The sequence below is a fragment of the Aegilops tauschii genome, chromosome 3 (assembly GCF_002575655.3).
Source record: "Aegilops tauschii subsp. strangulata cultivar AL8/78 chromosome 3, Aet v6.0, whole genome shotgun sequence".
In the NCBI taxonomy this organism is placed as follows: domain Eukaryota; kingdom Viridiplantae; phylum Streptophyta; class Magnoliopsida; order Poales; family Poaceae; genus Aegilops; species Aegilops tauschii.
The window spans coordinates 208,665,818-208,687,795 of record NC_053037.3 but is presented as its reverse complement, the minus strand read 5'-3'; the positions used below and the strand labels follow the sequence as shown (position 1 = coordinate 208,687,795).

At 48.1% G+C, this 21,978-nt stretch overlaps 1 long non-coding RNA gene across 1 annotated transcript; it reads right to left on the bottom strand.

Moving 5' to 3' along the window:
* Positions 1-21,103: 21,103 nt before the first annotated feature.
* On the bottom strand, positions 21,104-21,976 carry LOC123497844 (uncharacterized). Its single transcript, XR_006672064.2, has 2 exons — positions 21,758-21,976; positions 21,104-21,299 (listed from the first exon to the last, which is right to left on the bottom strand). It is a non-coding gene; the product is annotated as an uncharacterized lncRNA (long non-coding RNA).
* Between the last annotated feature and the right edge of the window lie 2 nt (positions 21,977-21,978).

The window sequence follows — 21,978 nt, the reverse complement described above, 5'->3', positions numbered from 1 at the left end:
CATAAAGGGCTTATAAAGTAAACAAATAACAAGCATGCCACAGTCGGGCGTCTGAGCGACACCACATAAAGGGCTTATAAGAAAATAATCACAATGAATATCCAAGAGGTAGAACCGTCCCAGGGATACTCAATAATTCGAGTAATAAAAAGGGTTAGTCCAATATAATAATAATCACAATCATCATAAGTCACAAGTCATGATCCATGTTCCGGTTTAGTAGTTTCTCCTCCGAAGACCGACACTAAGACCGACACTTGACCCATCTCAGACTGTAGTCCTTACCCATGGACACGGCTATTCGAATAGATTTAACCTCTGTAGAGGGTGTACTCTTTACCCACGAGTAACGGATTCCTTTAGTCCGTCGGGACTAATTCCATTTACGGTCTTTTAATTGAAAACACACCTGACCCGCACACACCAGCTTAACTTACCGGTGTCTGGAATCACCCGCGACACCTGTCAAGCAAAACTCTAAGTGGGGAGGCTACAACCTCGCGTAGCATGGGATCAAATTTATATCGCGCGCTCTAAGGGGTGCCCCCCTCTCGGTCCCAACCAGAAACACCCATGCCCCCGGACCAGGTGGCATGCCTACCGGATGCATCCGGTATCTTCCACCATGGCCTCTCTGTATGGTGTGTGCTAGGAAGGGGTTGAAAACTTACTGAACCGTACCCTACCTGCGGCAGGGACAAGTGGTAGTATGACACAAGTATGGGGGTTACTGGAACAAGACTCGATCTACGGCCGACTCAGGAGGCTCGAGTATTCCCTGTATGATTAGCATAACAAACATATTTCAATTAACAGATAGAATCACCACTCATCATAACTCATCATGCCATACCGGACACACTCGTCTCGACGAGGAACTAGGGACAAGCTCGTGTCTACCCAAGACAGAGACTTTCCCGGCTTCCTTCCGGTATGCATGAAAAGCATACGAAGATGATTACTATCACAAGCATATCCATTTCTAATAGCAAAGAATCTTCATTATGCACTCAGGCGTATGATTGTATCATCACATAAAATAACGAATGCTCCATGTCAAGGTGGTGTTGTAACCGTATCAAACAACACACAAAAAATATTATGCCAGGGTTCAGAATGCTTGCCTTCACGAGTATGCAAGGGGGTGCACTTTTTGAAAGTTGCTTCCTTCTTCAAAAATCCTATTTTTGAAAATATTCAAATTAACACATACTTTAAAAACAGCGCAAAAAGTTGTCCTAGATATTTTTGAAATAAATCTTAAAATAAACTAGGTGGAATTTGAGAGAGGTAGGAAAAATAATTAATTCATTTGGAGTTTTATTTAAAAAGATATAGCCAGTCAAAGTTTAGTCAAAATCCTGCTTTTAAAATAAAACAGAAAAGAAAACGTTTCGGACGAAATACGCATTCGAGAGGAGGACACGTACTTCGGGCTTTACGCCTCCACTTAACCCGCGCGGGCCGACCCGTGGGTCACTGACAGTGGGCCCCTTGGGTCCACTGGTCAGGTTTGACCAGTCGTCCCCGCCTTCCTTTCTTCTGGCCGAACGGAGGCGGAGCTCCGACGATCGCCGTAGGTGAACGGAGGCTCCTCGCGGGGTTCTGATAGCGGGGATGGATCCGCCAGTCCAGGGCGGTCCTCCCGGTGGTCGACAGGCTGGCGGGGGCGAAGGGAGTCGCCGGCGGCGAGCTCCGCGGCGGAGGTGGCTTCGGGAGGATTTGGGGGTTTGGGCTACGGTCGCTCCCCGTCGAGTTTGAGGTGCTGGGTGGCTCCGCGAGACCGAGGGGAAGAGAATGGGAGCACTGGATGGACGGGAGGGGTTCTGGTTGCGACGAGCGGAGCTGGGGAGTGGCGGCGGCCGAACCTGCCGGAGATGGGGAAGACGGCCTTCCTCCGTCGATTGCGGGCTAGGGGAGCTCTAGAGGGTTGGCTTGAGGTTGCCTGAGGGCCTAGGCGAGCTCGGGGGTCCTATTTATAGTGCGAGTAGGTCAGTTCTGCGGCGGCTAGGGATAAGCTCGACGGCGAACCGCCGTTCTGTAGCATGCAGGACGACGTGGCGGCGACAGGCGCTAGCGGACGTGCTCTTGGATAAGCTCGGGCTGCCCAGGGGCGAGCTAGCGCGTGGCTGTGGCTCGGGCGGCGCCGTCCATGGCAGAGACTGCTGCGGCTGCCCGCTCACTGCCACGGCCGACCTGACGGCGGTGCTGTAGGGCGCCAGGGGGGCTTGGAGGGTTCTGGCGAGCGGATGAGGACGGGCGCGGCTCTGCGGGCGAGCAACGGCCAGGGGCGCGGGGCGAGTGAACGCGGCGGCTCGGTTGCGCGCGCGTGTGCAAAACGTGCACTCTGGGCCACCCAGAGCACGCACGCGAGGTGTTCGGCCAAATGCTAGGGCATATTAGGGAGCTCGAATGCTGCTGGTAGTAAACAGGCCTAGGTTAGTGGTAGACAGAAGTTTAGTGGACATGGTGGTTAGGCAAAGCAAGCAGGTCCAGTGTGCAAACTAAAAGCTATGTCAAATCTGACCATGCACATAAGGTGTTTGACAAAATGCCAAGGGCACCTAGGCATTTCTTGGGGTGGCCAAACTCTCCAGCCTAGTGTCTCTCTAGATGCAAAAGAGGGTGGTAAGGTCAGTTGGTCAAGACTAGAAACTTGATAGTGCAAGTTTTTGGGAAAACCATTTCTGGACAGAAAGTAAAAGGCATAGTTTCATGGACCAAAAATACTCCAATAGGTCCATTCTCCTGGACTCAAGGGTTTTGCAGGGTGGTTGATAAGCAGGAGAAAGATTATGGGCATTAGAGCAACAAAAATCAGAGTTGTTGTAGAAAAAGCCAAACTGGACCAGAGAGCAAAAGAGGATGTTTTGCTCAAATTATCCATAGAACACCAGTGGGTTTTTGCATAAAGTTGAATAATATACTTCTACTAACATCCCCTAATTTTGGTGGAAGTTTTAAAGAAATATTTAAATAGGTTGTAGTGCAAAAGTGCAAACTGGACCAGATTTGAAAACTTGGGGAAAAGCTCAAAATCTCCAAATGACTAAAGAGTATTTTTGCACAAAAGTGATCTAGGAACATCACATGTCATCCCCAAATTTTGGTGGGATTTTTAAATGAATTTATCAAAGGGTTGCAGTGCAAATGGGACCCGAAAACTTATGAAAACCCATTTTAGAGAAATACAGCTAAGGGAAAAATAATTATAAATAATCCCACTGAGAAAAGAATTGTTTTATTAGAGAGGGTAAACAAGTCCAATAATAATTGGAAAGTTTTCACTTGGGGTGAAAACTCAACAACTTAGGAGAAAAGAGAGGTTCTGAGATCAAAAATAAATCCAGAAAAAGAAAATTTAATTTCTTAGCAAAATTTTAATAAACAAAACATGGTTAAATTTTTGGGGTGTTACATAGCGGTTCCCGAGACGTTGAACGGTCAATGATGCATCCTCAATTACATGCAGAGGGAATTAATTGGAGAATCAGAATAGAGCCAGCACGATGTGAATGCAACAGAGTTTGGACTCTCATATAATAAAGGCGCCCCACCACTCCAATCCATCTACTCCCAAGTCTCTGCGCAACACTGCTCACTCCAATCCAAGACCAAGTGACCAGAAGCCACAAGCACCTATGGAGGCGATGGACGCGAGCGGCAGTCGGCTGTGCGAAATCATCCAAGGCGTCGGCCTGCGGCCCCGCACCGCGCAGCATTTCCAGACGGTGCTGGCGACCGCAGGCATCGTAGCCCTCGCCGACGCCGGCTTCGCCTCTCGCATGGACGACATGATGGTCAACTCCATCCACAAGTTCACCGCCGTCAAGAAGCGCATGGACGACCTTGCCATACTGCTCCAGCCCGCGCGCCCAGGCTCCTCATTGCCTACCACCCTCATCGGCCTCCATGGTGATGAACTCTTTCAAGCCCTGGTGGCCCTGCAGGTGACGGAGGTCGCGACGAAGAATGTGCACCTCGAGGTCGCGCTCGCCGCGCAGCGCCTCGCCATGCAACAAACCGTCGACCTGCACATCCACGTCTACGAGGAAATCGTCTACATATGCCACTACAAGGCAAGCGAGGACAGAAAGACGTTGGCCTTCTTCCAGCGGCTGGAATCTTTGGATGCCATTGTTCAGAAGCACGTCGACCTGGCCACGAAAGCCGCTGCTACTTAGGCGCCGTTCGGTGGGCCGGCGCCCTGAGTCGAGGAGGTGGGCGCCGTCGATGGATGCATCTCTTCTTGCCTCCTGTAACCAGCACTGCATCGCCTCGTGGCCTTAATGTTTTATTAGTATAGTACTCCCTCCGTTCCCAAATATAAGTCTTTCTAAAGATTCCAGCAAGTGACTACTACATACGGAGCAAAATGAGGGAATCTACACTCTAAACTATGTCTACATACATCTGTATGATGTATTCCATTTGAAATAGTATCTAAAAAGGCTTATATTTATGAACGGAGGGAGTATATGGCATTTTTATTCCAGTCGTAACATTTTCACTGTGAGGTGGGGCCGCAGTTGAGCAAACCCACCCCGCCCACCAGGCGTCGGCCGAGTTTAGAATTAGAAGAGAGAAACGAGGGAGGAGAGCTAGCTGTAGCACGGACGCTGTTGTCAGATGGGACTCGTGTTTATAGAATAGGAGTACTGAGCACTCGTGCCTCTCTTTTTTTGAGGGAAAAATTAGTCGTATGTCTAGTACCACTAGTTGGATGCGTGCGACCTATAGCTGTCATCACTTTAGGTCTCCTTTTCGAACCGCGGCTATGCTTCACAGTACAAATTATTGCACGCATTTATCCTCCTATATGTACTCCTAGGCTATTTCCACGTGCTCCCAGTCGCCGACATGTGGGACATAGAGCATCTGGGTCGTAGTGCATGCATGACTCGGAGCATATGCCAGGGTACTTTACATTTCAGACCTCACGAATTACATGCAAACCCCCCGTAGAAGAATAAATAAATGAATGAATTACTACATGAAACCGGATTATTTTCGTGGAAACCGGAGCACGTTCATTAAATTTTGGACATAACACATTTATAAAAAATGACCGGACCGAAACCAGTCTAAGGGCCTCTTTGATTTTTCCCGCAAAAAAAGGGCCTCTTTGATTCCCAGGATACTGAAAACACAGGAATAGGGAAAGTATGATGGCGATGAACTGAGACGAGGAGAACTCTAACTTAGTTAGAGGTTAGAGTTAGATTCTAACCCTGAACTAACTCTAAACCAAAGAGGTGTATGGATGGCAGGGTTAGATTGACAATAAATGCTCTATCTCAATCATTTGACTACTTTGGACCCTATTTCCTGCCGGATTTGGAGGGTGCTTGGATACGTTTTAGTTCCATGACTAAAAGTAGTGGGACTAAAACTTGCTAGCCTCACCCATGCTTGGATCCAAATACTAAAGAGACTAAAATCAAGTTAATGAGCATTTATTATCCTCCAAACCCTCCAATCCAGAACTCGCGTGTGTTAAAGGAGAGGAGTTAAATGAGGAGAGAGAGGACTAATCCACATTTTAGTAGGGGTACCCCTGACTAAATTTTTTTAGTCTCAAGACTAGTTTTAGCCCCTCTTTAGTCAGGGGTGCTTGGAACTTTAGCCTCTTAAAGAGACTATTTTTAGTCAGACTAAAATAAGTCCCTTGGATCCAAGCACCCTCTTGGTGTGGTCGGCTCTTCTGTGGCCTCCTCCCGCTCACAATTGACATAAACGAACCATCTATACAAATCAAGCATGCAAAACATGATAATTTTTACTTTGTCCATACAAATGAGATATCCCACTTAAACATACAAGTCGTCAATCAAGCTTCACAAAATAAAAAAACACTTCATGAAACAAAGAATGAGCTAACTCATCACGGAAGTCATTCACGATAGGGAGGGAGCCCGGAGCCCCTCACGCACCGAGGGAGGAGCTCGCCATCGTCGCTCTGGAGGAAGGCTCTGTAGAGCCCAAGCCCCGGGAACCCCTCCGACGCCGGCCCTTGCGAGTTGAGGTCGACACCGGCATGGGTAGCAGGGCCGCTTGCCGCCGACTGGGAACTTAATCTTTGGGCCTCTAGAAATAATGCAAGCCTGTAACTAAAATACCTAGAAAGGTGAACTGAATCTTTGGGCCTCTAGAAATAATGCAAGCCTGAAACTGAAATACCTAGAAAGGTGAACTGAATCTTTGGGCCTCTAGAAATAATGCAAGCCTGAAAGTGAAATACCTAGAAAGGTGAACTGAATCTTTGGCCCTCTAGAAATAATGCAAGCCTGAAACTGAAATACCTAGAAAGGTGAACTGAATCTTTGGGCCTCTAGAAATAATGCAAGCCTGAAATTGAAATACCTAGAAAGGTGAACTGAATCTTTGGGCCTCTGGAGATAATGCAAGCCTGAAATTGAAATACCTAGAAAGGTGACCTGAATCTTTGGGCCTCTAGAAAGATTTATTACCTCCTCAAGCAGCATCAAACAATTCCATGCGTGCACCACAAATCTATACCAAGTTTGATCAGGATCTACTTTTCCAAATCAGAATTAGCGCTAGAGCAAGCAAGATCAATGATATGGCCGTGAGACAGAGAAGGAATGAACAAACTCAGCCCTCTCGCGACCTCCCTGGTAGATGCGCCGCCGCCGCGCACGACAGAGGGAGAAAAACGACTGGTGAAGGGGGAGCGGGGCGACCTTCGAAGGCCGGAGGGAGAGGGCGGCCGGAGTAGGGCGGCGGAGGCCGGAAGGTGAGGGCGGCCGGAGGAGAGAGAGGTCGAGCGGCCCTATGGGGAACAGAGAGGAGTCGTGCGAGAGGGGGGAGCGATCTGGTGCGGGCAGGGAGATTTTTTTAGTTCTCTTTTAGTGGACCCGAGGATAACTAACCCAATTAGAACCTCTCCACCGGGCTAGTTTTTTTAGCTGGGTTAGAGAAAACTAGCTCAAACTAACCCCTCTTGTTTCGATAATTTGAGGCTATTTCAACCCAAACTAGCTCTAACTCGGGGATCCAAACAAAGAGGAGTGTTACTGTACATGCTACAGTGTGGAACGTAGCACATTGTTTTTTATGGCCATATCACCACATTGTTTTCTACTGCTGGTTCACTGGGCTACCGTGGTTCGCACTGCTGGTTCACTGGGCTGCCGTGGTTTGCACTCCTCCGACCTGAGTAGTACTAGTATAGTACTAGTATATACCACATCATTCTTTGCTCCTTCTTACTACTCCAACATGTGGGAGAGCCAGCATCCGGGTCGACGTGTCATGCACCAGATTAGAGCGCGGAACGGAAGGGGGGCATCACCCCGGTCGGAGCGCCAGTAATTCATGACTATAGTGAGTGGTCATATCACAAGTCTTTCCAGCAGTAACGCGCCGTCAAATCGCACAGCCCCACTCGCTCACCCTCCTCGCCTCTCTGTCAAACCGCCTACCCGAAAACTGCCGCGCGCACTGCCCGGGAAAAGCCCTGCCCTCAACTTTTAACTACGCGAAAATAGTTCGAGCTTGTTCGTTCTATATAAATACAATACTTACTGTATGTTTATTCACCCGTGGGGTTGTTCAATGAATGGAGGGGCGGGGAGCACAAGTGAACAATACTGTAGTACTACTAGTTGTAAGTAGGAGTCGTACAGTAGTCACCTTAAATAGAGAGTTTCTTTTCTTTAATGCCACGTACACAAATTGAAACGCTTGTTGTGGAGAGAAAAAAGATAATCACTCCACTATATATGGGCGCAGGGGCCTGAGCGCTTGCTTTACTAGGGTTGCTCTCTTCATTCTCTCATCCTCTACAAATATAAACAAGACAGCGGTAGCGACATTTTCTCTCTGCTCACCGCTGGTCACAGATCCGGCCGGATCCCTTCGGTCGGTGTGTGTAGAGGACTAAAAGGTGCATCGTTCACGCGGTCATCGCCGCCGAGGGAGGAAACCCACAGCTGCCGGAGGGGCCCGATCCTCTGCCCGTGCCGTTCTCTCTGACACAGCGCCGGCTCGGGAGGTCCTCCGACCCTTCTTCCTCCCTGTCGTATTGTCCGCAGATCCGACCTGCCGCCGCCGACATCCCAGCGACCCTCAGGTATAAGTTCTTCGAAAGCGGCCTTGCTCTACTGCCCCAGCTCCCCACGTGTCTGCATGTGCATCTTTTTCTACTCCCATCAGCTCTTCCAAAGCCACCTAAATTTTTAGTATTATTAGAGGTAAAGCTACTTCATGCATTTGAATCTAGGGCTTTGTTCAAACAACGAAGAAAGGGGGGAAAGATGTAGCATGAATCTAGGACTTGATTCAAAGAGGAAATAATATGGTGAAAGTAGTAGAGACCGGATACCCAACCGGTCTCTTGGTTGAAAAGGGAAATAATGGGAAAACACGGTACAAACTGGATAAGGAACAGATCTATTATTGGTTGAAAAAAGGATAGAAAGTGGCGGCTGGTGGACAAGTCAATAGAGTATGTCCAGGATTAGATTTGCTGCCATCACATAATAAAAGGTCTCCAGGATTAGATTTGCTGCCCTCACATAGTAAAAGGTCTCAGGATTAGATTTGCTGCCCTCACATAGTAAAAGGTCTCAGGATTAGATTTGCTGCCCTCACATAGTAAAAGGTCTCCAGGATTAGATTTGCTGCCCTCACATAGTAAAAGGTCTCCAGGATTAGATTTGCTGCCCTCACATAGTAAAAGGTCTCCAGGATTAGATTTGCTGCCCTCACATAGTACAAGGTCTCCAGGATTAGGTTTGCTGCCCTCACATAGCATGAACAAACTCAGCATCACCACTTTATGCCTCCTTGTAGGTACATTGTGCTGATGCGTCCACTGTCGCATGTCCTTATACCAACCTTTTGCTGTTGTTAATGTAAGGGCGCATGTAAAATGAAGCGATCACACTGTTACCTTAGGGACATGTCTAACCAGTGTTATTGTTAATCTAATGCCTCCAGTGATAAGATGCAATTAAACTGTGTTACAAATGGCACTCCTGCTGTTTTCCCCAGTATGATAAGTAAGTTGCTCCTTTACGCTGCTGAGTGTCCTGGTGTCCCCACGGTCCCATGCCCTTAAACCAACTCTTTAGCTGCTGTTGATTTACTGTGTCTGGTAAACAAGCAATGCCACCATTAAAGTAATCCCATATTTTAGGAATCTCATTGTTGATCGTAATGCTTCTGGTAACATGAAGCATTGCTGACGTTTTAAAATTTCTACTGTCCTTGCGTGATTGCCATGAACATAATTAAGATGCTTCTTTTCATTTTGTATATGTTTCGTATATTCTTATTGACCAGCAAATGTTTACTTTCTATCTTTTTGTGCAGATAGGGATATCCATTTCACCTTGTTGCTATTGTGACCTTTTGGTGAACTGCACAAAACACTTTTTTGGAATGAGTGCCTTGTGCAGTTCAACTAAAATGTTACATGGGCAACATCTCTCAATTTTGGTGGAACTGCACAAAATGGTGATTGGATTTTCCAAAATCTCCGTCAAGTTCTGCTGGTAATCTCGTGCAACATTTTATTAGCCTTTGCAAGAAGAGCCATAGCTGAATGATGCAATCTTTGCTTCATTTCAGGTGAACTGCAGAAAAAGTGGCATGAATTGAATCATCGAGTGGAGCTGCAGGTTGACTTCCACTTGTGCCAGTATTATAGTAATCATGCTCTTTATTATCTGTGTTGTGCAAACAGGAATACTCAACTGCAGATGTTGTGACGGTCAAGAGCATTCGCCAGGTTCATCGATTATATGACATGGCTAGCCAAGATGGATTTAATCCCGATATCACTTTATCAAAAGGCTCTAATGGGTTGGTTCTGAATCTTGCAAGATGGGAATCAGTGAGATGTGTAGGCATCTTTGTTGTACTTATTATTTGAATCTTATTTGTTGGTTCTGAATCTTGCAAGCTGGGAATCAATGAGATGTGTAGGCATCTTTGTTGTACTTATTATTTGGATCTTATTTGTTAGTTCTAAATCTTGCAAGCTGGGAATCAATGAGATGTGTAGGCATCTTTGTTGTACTTATTATTTGGATCTTATTTGTTGGTTCTGAATCTTGCAAGCTGGGAAACACAGCATGATGATGCAGAGGACAACAACCATAACAAACAGTTCAAACTTGATAGTATTATCTTTGTGAAAGTGCGACAAATGTGCTGATCGTGTGCGTCCTGAGAATAATAATTCTAATTGTTGTGCATGTTGATCCTGTGGCACTGATAGAACGAGCGAATGCATTGCTTGTTTTAAGTATAAATTTCTATTAAAGCTAATTAAATTTAAGTAAAGCGACCACTAACTCCTGTTATTACAGTACCAATACAGACCCGCTCATGAACCGACGTGTGGCCGAGGGTGCATCTTCTGCCGGGCATGCAGCGGACGAGGAAGGGGTAGTAACTATTGTCGCTTGTACACACTCAGCTTACTGTTGAATCCAGTTCCCCAAGAGCTGAAAAATGAACTGTTGCCACCGCCTACACACTCGTTCACTCGAAGCGACTCCAATGGCGATCCGAGGGGTGAGCCTGCTGGATATGGACTTCAGCAAGGAGTTCCCCTTTGAGTTCGCCGATCAGTCCTATGGCTGCACCAAGTTGAATGTGATGTACACCAATGATACGGACTCGGTGAAGCTCTGCCTCGCCTCAGTCCTATGGCTGCACCAGGTTCTGGAGCATTCGCCCATTTCATCGGCAGCGCCGACTGCACCTTCGCTACGGTGGAGAGAAGGAAGAACGCGACGATTCGGCCATCTGGTGCAACAAGCTTGTCGACATCCAGAAGCAATACAAGATCATCAGCAACGGGCAGGAGAAGGACTCCGTGGTTGACCTAGCTGAGACCATCATCGACCCCTGATACGCCAACATGAAAGAAGACGACATGAACACGTGGGAGGTACCTCTGAATCTAGCCTACATAACCTACGCGGCCAAGGACGCATACGCATGCTACGACATGTACAGGCAGATCTTGGACATGAGGGCGTGTCTGCTTCCCGTAACCGACGAGTACACGGACAGCCGCAGCGTCATGATCAAGCGTGCCAGGAAGGTGTAGATGTTGTACTTTATCTGTTTATAAGCACCTTTATCATCTCAGTGTTTCATGCATTAGCCTATGTATCGTAATTATCTGTTTTGTCCGAAATATTTCTTTTAAGAACCCATTAACCTGATTGCTTTTTTAGTGGCTATTTGCTTATGTATGTAAACTAGTTCACTTGTACGTAAAAAAACTAGTTCACTCGGCTGCCGTGCTTTGAATCTCCTTCCTCCCAACATATTCCCCTCCTTAGGTGGACCCAGCAGGTCTCTGAATTTTCTCCCACTTTCTTTTTCGATGTAAACTGAGTTTTCTCCCAGTACTTTCCCCTAGAACCAACTCAACTGTCTCACGTCTAGCCTAAAAAATAATAATACCCCACGTATTATTAACTCATCAAATTAAAATGATATTTTATTTCGTAAGTTGAAAGTTCTTACAAAATAATAGTAATAATTGTTTATATATAGCTTGGCAAGTTAACTCCTAGTGATTGCGTACATAAGCTTGCAAAGATTTTACTGACGTGCAATCATGTGTTTATGTTTTTATAACATTTCTCTGTCTAGCCCAACATGATATTTTCACCCAGCCCAGCAAGTCCACGGATTTCGAGAAAAATGCAAATGGGATTTAAACGGGTTGCATAGATGCTACATCATTGTTTCACCCAGCCCACCAAATGGACTAAAAAAACAAATGGACTGGCTAACATGTGGGCCAGTAGGTCGAAGCCTAAGAAGGCGTTGGATTTACATCTAACGGCCGACATTCTTCTTCAATCTCTCGTCTTCTTCCCCCAGCGCTGCCGGAACCGCCTGCTCCAGCCTTCGGCGTCCAGCGGCATTGTTTTGCGCTCCTCAGCGAAACGCTACCCCGCCGACGGCCAGGCCATCCCTCCACTCCGCACCTCCTGTTATTCTCTGCCGAGTGTAGGCCCACCCCAAACCCGAATCAGTCAAGTTTCCCACTCCTCTCCGTCTACGACTCCACTGCCGCGTCTTCCCCATCTCCGGGTCATTCCAGTCTGGGGCCTCGCCGTCGTCCACCGCCTCGGTGCGCTCGGCGCGGCGTGGTCAACATACGAGAGTCATAGGAAGAGGACTGTACGTGCAGAGCCTGACGGCTGGGACCCACGAGGTCCATGGTCGCACGCAAGGAAAGTTCCTCCTTATTACGCACTGTACATGCACTGTACGTGGGAAGGGCTTCTGTATTTCGCAAAAAAAACGTTCCCCCCGCTGACAGGTCGGACCCACCAGCTATATCTTCGCACGCAAGGAAGTGCCTCCTTATTACGCACCAAAAAATGAATACCCCCTGCTAGCTGGGACCCACCATAGTGGGTGGCTGACTTGTGGGCCTACTAAGTTGACGAGGACGGAGGACTTCGTCAACTTAGTCAATATGAATGATTCTAGCTCCAGTGACCGTACGATGTCCATCCAACGGCCATAGTGCTTCTTCAACCTCTGGTCTTCTTGCTCCAGCCGCCCAAAGCAGCGCCGGTCGTGTCGCGTGCTCCTGCCTCTTGTGGTCGGCTGTGATGCCGCGGAGGCCTCACCGCCCCCTACTACTCCCACCGCTGGCCCAGGGTATCCCTCTACTCACCCACACCCCCTGTTATTCTGCGGCGACAGCAGCCTCACGCCGCAGCCGAACCAGTGAACCCTCGTACTCCTCTCCGCGTGGGCATCCACTGCCGCGTCTTCCCCGGCTCCGCATCGTCCCCTTCCTAGGCCTCACCGTCATCCACCGCCTTGGTGCTCTCAGTGCGGCGTGGTCAATGTGGTCAACGACCGACTTCCATCGGAAGAGTACTGTACATGGAGAGGCTGACAGCTGGGTCCACGGCCACAGCCCAGTTTTTTTGTGATTTTCCAAGTAAGTCGCTTTGTCAGGCCTGTTGGGCTGCAAATCTTTCAAGACGAGGAGAGCTTCATTCGGCTGGCCGAGAAAATGGCCTATCATTAATGAGAAATGGGCTGTACATTTTTAAAACACATCAAACCGGCAATTAGTTTCAAATATCTTTTTTTCATTTCGAGATTTTAAATTACATTAATTTTTATGCGTGGAGAATTTGTTGGATTTTATATTGATATACATTTATTTTTAAAATTAGTTTGAATGTGAGTCGAAATTTCGGGATTAAAAACAGTTCGGACCGCGCCGAAATATGCAAAATTTCGTATAATTTTTTAACCGTGGCCACAATATGGGCTGTAATGCTAACAAAAAGAATATGGGCTCCAAAAAAACCTTAAGAATTAGCAAATGGGCTGTAAATTATTAGAAATAATGGCAGATGGGTTGTATGCTATTTTCCACAGATTTGAGGCTTTCCTAAAAAAATAGGTTGACGCACAAGCAGTGACTGTTGGATGTCCATCGAACGGCCGTCGTGCTTCTTCAATCTCTGCTCTTCCTGCTCCAGCCGCTCAAACAAGCGCCGGTGGGACTGCCTGCTCCCTCCTCCCCGCAGCCGGCTGTGCTGCCGCGCAGGCCTCACCGCCCCACCATACTCCCATCGCTGGCCTAGCCATCCCTCTACTCACCCACACCTGCTGTTATTCTCCGGCGACGGCAGATGAACCAGTAAACCCTCGTACAGTCGTACTCCCCTCCGCGTGGGAAACAACTGCCGAGTCTTCCCTGCCTCCGTGTCGTTCCCTTCCTAGGCCTCGCCGTCGTCCACCGCCCTGGTGCTCTCGGCGCGGCCTGGTCAACGTGGTCAATGACCGACATGCATCTGAAGTGGACTGTACGTGGAGAGGCCGACAGCTGGGTCCACGGTCGCACGCAAGGAAATGTGTCCTTATTACGCGCAAAATAATGATTCCTCCACCTTACATTAGGGACCCACCGAAAGGGCCTTTGTATTTCGTGAAAAAAACGTTACCGCCGCAGACAGCTCAGACCAACCAGCTATATCTTCGCACGCAAGGAAGTGCCTCCTTATTACGCACAAAAAAAATGAATACTCCCCCTGTTAGCTGGGACCCAATATAGTGGCAGGCTGACTTGTGGGCCTACTAAGCTGACGGGGACGGAGGGCTTTGTCAACTTAGTCAATATGCACGATTCTAGCTCCAGTGACCATACGATGTCCATCCAACGGTCGTAGTGCTTCTTCAACCTCTGGTCTTCTTGCTCCAGCCACCCAAACCAGCGCCGGTCGTGCCTCGTGCTCCTGCCTCCCGTGGCCGGCTGCGATGCGGCGGAGGCCTCACCGCCCCCTACTACTCCCACCACTGGCCAGGCCATCCCTCTACTCACCCACACCCCCTGTTATTCTGCGGCGATGGCAGCCTCACACCGCAGCGAACCAGTGAACCCTCGTACTCCTCTACGCATGGGCATTCACTGCCGTGTCTTCCCCGGCTCCGCGTCGTCCCCTTCCTAGACCTCGCCGTCGTCCACCGCCCTGGTGCTCTCGGCGCGGCGTGGTCAACATGGTCAAGGAACGGCTTCCATCGGACATGGACTGTATGTGGAGAGGCTGACAGCTGGGTCCACGGCCGCAGCAACGAAGTGCCTCCTTATTACGTGCAAAATAATTATTCCTCCACCTGACAGCGGGGACCCACCGGACGGGCCACCGTATTTCGCAAAAAAAACGTTTGCCCCTGACTGCTGGGGCCCACCAGCTACATCTTCGCATGCAAGGAAGTGCGTCCGGGCAAAAAAAAACGATTCGCCCCCCTGACTGCTGGGACCCACCAGCTACATCTTCACAGGCAAGGAAGTGCCTCACAGTCAGGACCCACCTGGTCGAAGCGTCGTGGCGTTGTCATTCTGGTCACGAACTTGTACGTACATATATACTGGTGGATGTAGAGGCGCGCACGTGTCGTAGTAGAGGCGCGCACGTAGCATGTACACGTACGTACAGCGGCCAGGGTGCAAGAAAGAAAATACGGCCACGTATGTGTACATACGGGCGGGGTCTCGAGCGCCTACTCGCGCATACGTACGGCCAGGGCTCGTGTACATAGCTGGGTCAGAACGGAGAAACAACGTCGTCGTCATGTTCATGGGGAGGCAACGGAATGCGTCGTGTTCATGGGGAGGCAACGGAATGCGTCGTGTTGATCGAGAGGCAACGGAACGCGTGGGAGCCAACCGGCTGGGTCAGAACGGAATGCGTGGTCGTGTTCATCGGGAGGGCTTGGACGGAACAGGCGATGGAAACGAGGCCTGGCGTACCGCACAACGGAGGAAACAGACCTCCTACGTTCGGAACGGGGTCCTGTTGATCGGGAGGGGTGTGGCGTACGGAGGAAACGGACCTCCTAGGTCGAAACAGGGGTCCTGTTGATCGGGAGGGGTGTGGCATACCGCAAAACGGACGAAACGGACCTCCTACGGTCGAAACGGGGGTCTTGTTGATCGGGAGGGGTGTGGCGTACCGCAAAACGGACGAAACGGACCTCCTACGGTCAAAACGGGGGTCCTGTTCATCGGGAGGGGTGTGGCCTACCGCAAAACGGGACTCCACGGGATACTGTTCATCTCCACCGTCGACCTCCTCCAGCCTCCACGGGCTACCGTCGACCTCCTCCAGCCTCCACGGGCTCCTGTTCATCCAGCCTCCACCGCGCGCTACTCCACCGGCTACTGTTCAACCACCCCTCCACGGGCACCCCTCCACCGTCTACTGTTCATCCAGCCCTCCACACCACGGGGTCCTATTCAACCACCCCTCCACGGGCACCCCTCCACCGTCTACTGTTCATCCAGCCCTCCACCACACCACGGGGTCCTGTTCATCCAGAGGCAACGCCACCACTCACTGTTCATCCAAACCCCCCTGCAATGCTCACTATTCATCCCAGAGGCAGCATCGATCAGCTTCAGTTAGCAGCAGTAGTGAAGGAATCGCTCGATCGGGTTCAGTTAACAGCCATCGATCGATCGCTCGGGTTCAGTAACGCGTAGCCTGCAGTGCAATCGCTCGGGTTCAGTTAGAGCCCAACGCCTCGCTCGGGTTCAGTTAGAGCCAACGCCTCGCACACACGCGTGTACGTGTACGAGAGAAACGCACATCGCTCGGCCCCCGACCTCCCACCGTAACCGGGAACTCGCCAAAATTTTCCTCGCCCTCGCTTCTACCACGGTTCTTTCCGTCATGGACGGCCCAAAGAATGTCTTGCAGCTGCGTCTCCGGCCCGCCCAGGACGAAAAGCCCATTTTCTGTCATGATTTTTTGTCATAGAAGTAGGAGCCCACCACATCTATGATGATACCGGGTTTTGTCACAATTATCGTCATAGAAGTGTCATATGTATGACAGAAAAAAAATTCGTTCGGCCCAAAATGTCATGGATGTGTCTTTTTTTGTAGTGTGTATACCTTTCCACCTCCTGTGTGCCACTGTCGCAACCCCTTTTTCTATAAAAGGAGGCCCGAGGCGTACAGGAGAAGGATTCGGACCTTTTGGACTAGACAGGAACCATAGCTAGTTCGAGAGCTCAAGAACACTCAGATATATACACCAAAGCAGGACTAGGGTATTACGCATCTTCGCGGCCCGAACCTGGGTAAAACGATCTTTGTGCTGACTACCAGACCCGCACTTTGCACAACCCCGCGCCCGCCAACCGTAGAAGGGATCCCAGTGATTCCATAGGTGTCGTTTCCCCCGACACTTTACTTGACACTGCTAATCCGCAATGTTAAGATATGCCATGTATGCGCATGATATTTAGCAATTTTGAATATGTTCCTGCACACAACAGATTAAAAGTGTCCTGGCGGTTTACCGCTAGACGGGTTATAATGCCCAACAGAAAACCATGGGAAACTAACATAGTTTATAACCAAGGTTGGACTTAAGGATAACCATATATAATTGAAAATATGTCATACCTGTGATATTTGATCACACTGTTAGCTTACCAATCCAGTGTAATAAGGATGATAACCCAAATTTGAGTACTGGTAATTATCGTATATTGCCGGCTTATGAACAAAGCCAGGCTGGGTTAATAAACACCGGATATCATCTTATCTCATACTTGGCGACTTACAGTTAATAAACACCGGATCTTAACTTATCATGTACTGACGACTTATAGTCGAAAGCCAAGCCAGGTTAATAAACACCAGCGAATTGTGATAATAAAACATTATGCGCCCCATTCGATAAACCTCAAAAAATTCGTCAAAATGAAAAAACAAACGAGAAACGAGGCTTTTCATGGGCTGCCAGACTGAAAATCGAGTGCTTTCACGGGCTGCACAGGCCACTGAGTTAAACTGTTTTACAAACCTTATAAGATGGACCTCACATAACCAATCGTCGTTTTAACTTTGACAAGTTCAGGGTCTGCGGAAGATTGACTTATCAAACGTTCGGCGGGTCATTCCAGGAATACCTGGGCGGAGTGGCTTACTTAAAAAGGCAGGATAACCCGGGGTTTTAGGTGAATACACCTGGCTTCATAGCCTGGCTTTTAAGCCTATTACAAGGGTTATAAAAAGTCTTTGCTCTTTAGAACAAAAGAGCCGCCAAGCAATATTTCTGAGCTGTGCTCAATGGGCGCCTATGTTTGAGTTGTGCTTTTGCATCAGACTCTCTTTGGTCCCCTTTTAATCTGGGTAGCAAGCCCCAAGTTTTTTGATGTGTGTGTCCTATAAGCCGGATCAAAGGGTAACCATAACTTCGCTTTATAAAGCAGAAGCCCCCATGTGACCAAAAACTCGTTATTTAAAGAGAAAACAACAGAGGCCCTGTTTTAACAGGGATGCCGACTTTATTATATTGATCATAATATATACATTGTCAAAATATGTACATCAGAAGAGCCGGTGGCTCGGGTGTAGTAAGGCCGAAGATGAGTAATATTCCAGGGCCGGTGGGTCTCCTCCTCCGACTTACGTGAGTCTTTGTGCTCTCGAACATTGATAAGGTAGTATGACCCGTTGTTCAGATTCTTGCTAACCACAATGGGTCCTTCCCAAGGTGGGGATAACTTGTGCATATTAGTCTGATCTTGGATGAGCCGGAGCACTAGATCACCTTCTTGGAAAGTTCTGGTTTTAACTCGGCGGCTATGGTAATGACGCAGATCTTGCTGGTAAATCGCCGAACGAGCCGTTGTGATGTCACGCTCCTCATCTAACAGGTCAAGTGCTTCCTGACGTGCTTTTTGTTGGAAATATGCCCTAGAGGCAATAATAAAATGGTTATTATTGTATTTCCTTGTTCATGATAATTCTCTATTGTTCATGCTATAATTGTATTAACTGGAAACCGTAATACATGTGTGAATACATAGACCACAACATGTCCCTAGTAAGCCTCTAGTTGACTAGCTCGTTGATCAATAGATGGTTATGGTTTCCTGACCATGGACATTGGATGTCATTGATAACGGGATCACGTCATTAGGAGAATGATGTGATGGACAAGACCCAATCCTAAGCATAGCACAAGATCGTGTAGTTCGTTTGCTAGAGCTTTTCTAATGTCAAGTATCATTTCCTTAGACCATGAGATTGTGCAACTCCCAGATACCATAGGAATGTTTTGGGTGTACCAAACGTCACAACGTAACTGGGTGGCTATAAAGGTGCACTACGGGTATCTCCGAAAGTGTCTGTTGGGTTGGCACGAATCGAGACTGGGATTTGTCACTCCGTATGACGGAGAGGTATCTCTGGGCCCACTCGGTAATGCATCATCATAATGAGCTCAATGTGACCAAGTGTTTGGTCACGGGATCATGCATTACGGTACGAGTAAAGTGACTTGCCGGTAACGAGATTGAACAAGGTATTGGGATACCGACGATCGAATCTCGGGCAAGTAACGTACCGATTGACAAAGGGAATTGTATACGGGATTGATTGAATCCTCGACATCGTGGTTCATCCGATGAGATCATCGTGGAACATGTGGGAGCCAACATGGGTATCCAGATCCCGCTGTTGGTTATTGACCGGAGAGTCGTCTCGGTCATGTCTGCATGTCTCCCGAATCCGTAGGGTCTACACACTTAAGGTTCGGTGACGCTAGGGTTGTAGAGATATTAGTATGCGGAAATCCGAAAGTCGTTCGGAGTCCCGGATGAGATCCTGGACATCACGAGGAGTTCCGGAATGGTCCGGAGGTAAAGATTTATATATGGGAAGTCCTATTTTGGCCACCGGAAAATGTTCGGGATTTTTTGGTATTGTACCGGGAAGGTTCTAGAAGGTTCCGAAGTGGGGCCCACCTGCATGGGGGGACCCACATGAACGTGGGTAGTGGGGGCAAGGCCCCACACCCCTGGTCAAGGAGCACCAAGATCCCACCTTAGAAGGAATAAGATCATATCCCGAAGGGATAAGATCAAGATCCCTAAAAAAGGGGATAACAATCGGTGGGGAAGGGAAATGATGGGATTTCTTTCCCCCACCTTTGACAACGCCCCAATGGACTTGGAGGGCAAGAAACCAGCCCCCTCCACCCCTATATATAGCGGGGAGGCGCATGGGAGCAGCACCCCAAGCCCTGGCGCCTCCCTCCCTCCCGTGACACCTCTTGCTCCCCGCTTGCGCTTGGCGAAGCCCTGCCGGGATCCCGCTACTTCCACCACCACGCCGTCGTGCTGCTGGATCTCCATCAACTTCTCCTCCCCCCTTGCTGGATCAAGAAGGAGGAGACGTCCCCGCTCCGTACGTGTGTTGAACGCGGAGGTGCCGTCCGTTCGGTGCTAGGATCATCGGTGATTTGGATCACGACGAGTACGACTCCATCAACCCCGTTCTCTTGAACGCTTCCGCTCGCGATCTACAAGGGTATGTAGATGCACTCCTCCCCTCTCGTTGCTAGCATCTCCTAGATTGATCTTGGTGACACGTAGGAAAATTTTGAATTTCTGCTACGTTCCCCAACACTTTTTCATTATCAGCTTCAACATAAGCCGCCACGCGGGGCGTGTCATGACGGATGTCACTAGGGAGAACCGCCTATGCCCCGTAAACCATGAAGAAATGTGTATAACCCGTAGACCAGTTGGGGGTGGTATTAATGCTCCATAACACGGAAGGTAACTCCTCCATCCAACAACCCGGCGTCCTCTGCAAGGGAACCATAAGCCGGGGCTTGATGCCTCGCAAAATCTCTTGAATGGCTCTCTCAGCTTGACCATTGGATTGGGGGTGAGCCACTGATAACACGTCAAGCCGGATGTGCTCACGTTGACAAAATTCTTTCATAGCACCCTTGGACAGATTAGTGCCATTATCAGTTATGATACTGTGAGGAAAGCCAAAACGGAAAATCACCTTTTTCATGAACTGAACCGCCGTCACCGCGTCAGATTTATTGACCGGCTCTGCCTCAACCCACTTTGTAAATTTGTCAACCGCAACCAGGAGGTGTGTCTTTTTGTCTTTGGACCTTTTGAAAGGTCCCACCATATCTAGCCCCCAGACTGCAAACGGCCAAGTAATTGGAATCATCCTCAATCACTACAAGAAATGATGTCAACTTGCGACCATCACTATTGGTCATTGAAAGGTCATTGTTTTTCATTTGTGACCTTTTTGTGACCAAAAACAGAAGGTCAAAAGCTGGCAGTCGTAAACTGAAATTAACGACCTTCTATGTGAGAAGATCGTGGAACTCCACGACCAAAACAAAAGGTCGTTGATCCTATGACCTTCTGTTTTTGTCGCTAGCTGTCTGCCCGGGCCACGTCGGATCCGACGTGGCAAGCTGACGTGGCAAAATTGCGACCAAATGAAAAGGTCGTTGGTTAAAATCAGCCGGTCCAATTCGCTATTCTACATGGGCCTAGCCCAACAATTCAGGCTATTTAATTTTTTTCAGTGAATTTTTGGTCAGCTTCACGGGCCAAGCCCAACATTTCTACCACATTATTTGTGAGCTTCGGAAGTTTTACAATCTTTTTCTTTTGGGGCCTTGGCCTTTCAATTTTCTGGGTCTTCACCTTTTTCAGTTTAATTTTTTCCACAATCCTGTTCAATTTTTTTACGGCCCAAATAGCATTTGTTTCATTGCTAGAGTATCACAAATGACGACCAAAATGAGAATGTTATATATATTACAAGCGTGCCATAGTTCACATCATCCAAGAATTTAGAACAGCTTCAAAAGTACTGCTATGTAATAATATATTACAACCAGTACATATTTTTAATCACGCACAAACATATAATTGGCTAAAAAGATGAAGCCTTCCCATCATCCAAATTCTACAGCCTGGAGCTCCTGCAAAAGAGAGGAAATGATCGTTATTATCACTGTCAAGTCAGAATGAAAGAAATATGTTCCAACATACAACAGCTAGGAAAAGAATAATGAACAGAATAATAAACAAATACACAAGCAGCTAGGAGTCAATCCTGAAGCATGAGGGCATGGGTAATAGTAACAACCATGAGTAAATATAGTGAATATTATATTGGTGTACAAAAACTAAATAGCAGCATTCTCTAAGAAGACTCCAAAAACTTGCTTTCTCACAATTCAATCATGTTTTTGACGACAAATACTACTAAAATTTAGGCACAGGTCATATTCTAAGCAGTATCAACACCATGGCAGTAAAAATTAACAGTAGCAGGACAACAAAGTGCAAATAAAGAACAAAGTGCATTGGCAAAGAGTCAACTCTCCATTTCCCCTGATGTTCCATTTAAGAGAGATGTACAAATGAATTAACGAACCACAAACTAGAAGCAAAGGAGAAATTTGCATAGCATTTTCCTTGGTGAGTGCTAGGATGATCTTCTCTTCCTCCCCTCAGATTCATCCTCGAAATCAAAATCCATTGTGGAAGCAGGGGAAAGGCAGGTCAAGGAAACAAGACTCAAGTAGTATTATACATAAGACATGTAAATGTGTACTTGACGTAAGAAGAAGAAGACACATTAGTACTACTATAGAA